Genomic DNA, 6119 nt, shown 5'->3' with positions numbered 1-6119 from the left:
TCCGTTTGCCTCCATGGGACCTATCTTTCAAAAAAATTTGAACGGCAGTCTATGGCGAAAAATAAATTATTTTCTGGTCCCGGTTGACTTGTGCCTTGAATTACCCATATGATGTTTGTCAATTTTAAAGACAATTTTTCATGTAAAGACATTTGCAGTTTGTTTCGTAACTATTGAATTACAACATTGTGAAAGATCACCCCCATCTTGCCTGCTCATAATTCTGAGAAATTCTTGAATTGTGTGCATGTGTGCGTGTACATGTTTATGTTTATGTGTGTGTGGGTGTGGGTGCGTGCATGTGCATGTGCTTGTGCTTGTGTGTTTGCCTGTTTATGTGCCTGTGTGTGTGCATGTGCATGCATGCGTATATATGTCTACAGTGTGAGTATGTGTCATACGTAGGATAACTGTGAATGTATGTGTGTGCGTGTGTATCTGTTTATGCACATGTGTGCATATGGAATTGGTTTACGTGACCCCTGGAAGCAAACATACGCAAAAAATTGGTCATCCTAGGCCCTACGGTTCTCAAGATATTCACAGAAAACTGTGTCTGCCCTACCCTCCTTTCGGGGGGTCCAGTCCAGTGGGGGGGGCTACAGATCAAAACGAAAACCGATGGTTCCATGCTATCCATGTGGGGTAACATGCCACCGTGTACCCCGGTCTTTCAGTGTCCCGGGAATCCTTGTTGGTGTACGGTCACTAAATGTACACATAAATTATTTTATTGTAACGAAAGTCGGCGAAACTTGGCATGCATTCGGAGGGTTTCATAATGATCCTACACTTTCAATTTCATGCAGTTTTGACCATGTCAGCCAGAGATATTGTGATGAAAACACCTAATGTTTTGCTTTTTTAATTTTTAACTAGGTGGTTTTTATACATTAAATAAGTGGTAATGGGATAGGTTGACATGCCCCTTAAGACCAACATACAAAAAAGGTGGACCTCCTAGGCCCTGGCACGGTTCTCGAGATATTCACAGAAAACTGTCTCCGACCACCTACAGGCCAGTTGGTGTATAGTAACATAATTTATTGTGTGGCCCCCATGAACGGAATTCCACGAAACTTGGCGTGCATTCAGAGGGTGTCATAATGATCCTACACTTCCAATTTCGTGCAGTTTTGATTATGTTAGGTCACAGATACCTGCGATTACTACACCTCATTTTTACTTTTTTGTGTTTAACTAGGTGGCGCTATACATGAAATCAGTGGTTATGGAATGGGTTGACATGGCCCTTTGAGATCAACATACAAAAAAAATGGTCCTCCTAAACCCTACGGTTCTCGAGATATTCACAGAAAACTGACTCTGCCCTACCCTCCTTTCGGGGGTCCAGTCCAGCGGAGGGGCTACAGATCAAAACGAAAAAAGGAGGTTCCATGCTATCCATGTGGGGTTCCATGCCCATCAAGTTTCGTGTACCCCGGTCTTACAGTGTCCCGGGAATCCTTGACGGAAATTTGGACATGCTTTAGTCTTTAGACCATTATTAGACCATTATTATACCTGCGCGGCAGTCATAATAATGGTCTAAAGACTAAAGTATTCATTTTTCATTCTATATTGATCTACTTTTGCACACAGCTTCGCAAGACCTGGTGCTAGGACTCAGTTGTGTTTCTAAAATCATAGCAAATGACCTAGAGGGCTGAAATGTTGTCAGTTCAGAGATGCTTGTTATCTGGCAGAAAGAAAAAACAATATTCTAGGCTCTGTAACTCTGTGCCAGTGCTTCCTAAGAAACTTCAGGATCTTAGCTTTCTACAGATGTCCAGCATTTGATGGTAAGCCAAAAGAACACACTGCCCCCTGAAGTAGGCAGTGCAATGTTGGGGACTGGCACTCTAGTCTCTAGTAACATTTGTGTGGTCCAGGTAACTGTATAAAAAATGGTTGTCATTCACAAGACTACTTTTACTTTTATACTATAAGTAGGCCTAAATATCCAAGCCTGTTTTGTTACTTTTACTTGAGTAAAGAAGTTAAATCAGTACTTCTACTTTTACCAGAGTATTTTTTAACACAATTATTTGTACTTCTATTTGAGTACGGGAAGTGAGTACTTTTGCCATCTCTGTTTAGAACTAGGCCTACTGCCGACATCGAGCAATATGCTGTTTCCCCTTGTAGTGGCGTTCAACCTTAATACAGCCCTAGGGAGCACGTAGCTGGAAAGGTGCTTAAGTCAGTGGCAGAATGCATGCGAGAGTTGTATACATAAGAAACGCCCAGATGTTGGAGCAGCTCCTCCCAAAGCGCATAACTGGCTTCATGGCGTGTAAATGACAAATAAGTGAAGGGGAGAATTTGTGCAGGCTGAAAAGCGCTTAGTTACAGTACATGTCCTTTTTTACGTACGCACCCTTACGCACGTGGGAGAATTCACCCCGTTGTGAGTATTTGTGGATGAGTCGACATCCTCAAAAACCGTGGCACTTTATTGGCCTCTTACAGATTCAAGCTTTGTTTAACATGTGCAATCAACCATGTTTAATATGGGTTAATGAGTCCTTGTGTGGATTAGACGATAGCTGTACGCAGCACGATAGGGTTGGCCTATGAAACTGTGATTCAGACTACAGCCAAGTGGAAAATCCCCTTAAAGCAGCGTTTCTCAAACTGTGGGTCGCGACCCTCTACTGGGTGGGGCGCGAACTTTTTTTTTTTTATCTGTAGCCTAGGCCCAGGTAGCACCCGATGCGCAATGGACACACTGTGTTATTCATAGGGAAGAGCTTGTGCCAAGGCAGCTTAGTTAGTCCCGACCTGAATGAGATTTTGAACGAGGTTGTGAGAGTGGTGAATTTCATCAAGACCCAGCCCTTAAAAGCGTGTCCGCACTTTGCGAGGAGATGGGAGCTGACCAAAAGGGTGTACTGTTTCACAGCGAGGCAAGGTGGCTTTCCCAAGGTAAAGTGCTGTCGCGCGTGTTTGAGCTCCGAGTCGCCTCTTCTTGGAGGAAGAGTGCATGTTTGAATCTGCAAGCACGTTCACTAATGAACATTTCTTGACGAAGCTGGCCTATCTTAGCGATATATTTGGAAAGCTCAATGAGTTAAATCTCCAGTTACAAGACAAAGACAAGCACCTACCTCACCTAGCAGATAAGATTGCATTCACCAAAAAACTTGATGTATGTACAAGAATATAATATAATATATTGTACAATGCTGTAAAATATTGGCCTATGCTTCCTTATATGTTGCTGGAAAACAGAAATGTGTGTTTAATTTACAATGGCACATTATGTATTTATTTATTATTATATCTGCAGCACCAGCTGATTTTAACTCTGCTGAAGAGGATATATTTAGAACTTGTCATTATTTCAATAAATTTGACAATTTTAAGCTTGACCTACCACTTTTTTTAGAGCAATGAGGGACAGGTGGGGCTCGAAAATGCCCCCTTGATCAAAGTGGGGAATGAAAGAAAAAGTTTGAGAACCACTGCCTTAAAGTGTGGGTGTAAATGAGCATGTGGAAGAGATCATTCAAAATGGTCTCCTTGAAACATCCTGTCATATGATAAATATGTGCTGTAAATGTATTCTTATAGTCTTTCCTGTGTTCATCTTACATTTTTGAACGCTGAGAATGTCCTTGACGGAGCAGATTGAGCGTACAGTGGATGATGAAAACTGGAAATGCCATACATTTTATGAGGATTATTTATTGTGGTAGGCCAATTTCAACCTGAACAGTTTCATATGACCTCAAGTCCATTCTGACGAGACCACGTCTGGCCTTGAGGGGAAATGTGCCTGACATTCAACATTTCTGTCTGGCGTGTTGTGTTTCCTGCACCTCGTGAGCTGTTTATCACTCTTATCTATTAGCTTCATGTTTGTGCTGACCACCATCAACAGCTATAGAGCAAATGTGGCCAATTAAGAGTTCATTCCCCTTCAAACACCCTTTGGTTAAAATCCAACAACAATGTCTGTCCAGTGAGTGAGCAGAGCCAAATGTGCATCCTTCTAAACATTTTGTTGTCTTAATTTAATAAAGTTGACATGTTTTGACTTTGTTCTGATGAAAGCCCAGCCTGAAGTTCATTAACTGCCACTAAGCATGTCAAATTGTGTTGATATCGTGTTTGTTGCCTTGAGTTTGTTGCCTCCCATGTTACCCCAACATATATACAGTACATACAGACAACTGTATAACCTATATGACATATACCATACAACATAAAATATATACACACATACATTTGAGTATTATGTGGAGTTATGCATTTTTCCTGCTTATTTTGGGAGCACAATCCCTTCAGCAGCATCGCTCAGACAAAAACACCTTGACATCCAGAGGCAATGAAATAAAACAGAAACTAGTCCGACTAAACTGCCTCTTAAACTCCAGCCAGTAAAGCGCGCTATACGACATGCTTGGCTTGGCAGTGACCGAGAATGTTTGTAGGACAGAGCAATATTTCTTATCAGCTAATGTGATAGATGCTCCTCAGCGCAGGCTCCTGTTTAAATCAGCGGTGGCCGTTATTGGCTCCATCAGGAGCTCAGATAGGCATGGGATTAGCGCCTTGGCGCTTTTTGTGACGAGGGAGCCCTCACAATCCATTACACCAAAATGAGCCTCACACGGTAAATACATTTCTACGAGAATTATGCAGATAGGAAAGGAAATGGCAGCATAAGCCACTGGTCTGGCGGTAATAAGCCATTTCATGAATAAGCAATGTGCTTGGCTTCGGGTTTAAGGATCATTAGAAGTCCCCTTCACAGCACAGAGACATGGGATGGGAATCCTGAATGATACAGAGAAGGATCACGGGACATCGGGCTCATTAGGTTACGGAAAGTCACAGGTGAAGTCGATACTGTCTAATTTACACACACACAAACACACACACACACGTTTCGCTGACCGCAGGGGTCTGTGGACGCTAGGCGTTCTTTGCAGATGGCACATGTTGGATGACTGAGTGGTAATCACAGTAGTGACAGTAATCAGAGTAAAGGAGGCTTTCAAATGCATCTGGGAAGGGTTAGTGTTAGATGAGCTGAATCTATAATACTCGCAGCTCTTGTTTCATTTAAATGTGACAAATTGTTTGTCATTTTAGTGGAATCTGATTAATGCCTCTTTACCAGGAAAGATGATGATCTCATGAAGCCGTCTGCAAATGGAAATTGATGACATTTCCGACAACCTACCAGTGGAAGATAAAATCATTAAATGTTTGAGCACGTCCCTTACCCAGAAAATTAATCTGCATGTGGATGGTGTTATACTGTTTTGGAATGCATGGAAGGGTTTGATTGAATAACAAGATAATTTCACAAGGTCATAATCTGGAACACCTGTTCCCTGACTGCAAAGGCCAAAACGAAGAGATACTTTGTGTGTCTGCAGTGTTACATTGGTGTCCACAGGAGTGTTTGTGTGTGTGTATTTATACTGTGTGGGTTGGAAATGTTTTATGGAAAGTTTACAGGTCAGCGTAGCGATAAGGTTCATAAGCATCCTGTGCTTGGTGTTCTCACAGGCATCTGTTGCAGTGGCAGAGGAGGCAAGAGATAAATAATGTATAGCACTTGCAGTAATGATGGCAAAAAACAATGGCTTACATACAGTATCTTTGATGAGTCTAGTTGAAAAAATGGACATACGCCACACACTCATACACACAACTTAAAAAGATACAAAAAATGATGCATGTTACGATGCAGTAATGCACACATTATGCATTTTCAGTGTGCAATATTTATGATCTGTTGCACATTACTTACCACAGTGTTTCCCTATCTCACTGCCCCTCAAGGTTGTCTCTGTACAATTCAATCACCTCTTCCATACTCCACTTCCTTCTCTCCTTGTGTGTGCTAGCTACCATCGCTCTAATTCCATTTCCCTGGCCCTGAATCCCCTGTGAGACCCTTAATTGAGAATGAGAATTAATGTCTGTGTCAGAAATTCCCTCCTGTGGAGTATGTGTTGCATTCGTCTATCCTACCGTAAGAGACTAAGTGACTGATCAGGATGTTGAGTTGCTACTTAGTTGAATTAAAAGCCTTTCTATGCTTCCTGTATTCGGTGTAATTGACTATGACTCTAGGGCACTTCTTTGTAATTTCATAA

The sequence above is a fragment of the Alosa alosa genome, chromosome 10 (assembly GCF_017589495.1).
Source record: "Alosa alosa isolate M-15738 ecotype Scorff River chromosome 10, AALO_Geno_1.1, whole genome shotgun sequence".
NCBI classification, from domain to species: Eukaryota; Metazoa; Chordata; class Actinopteri; order Clupeiformes; family Clupeidae; genus Alosa; species Alosa alosa.
This window is presented reverse-complemented; position numbering follows the sequence as displayed.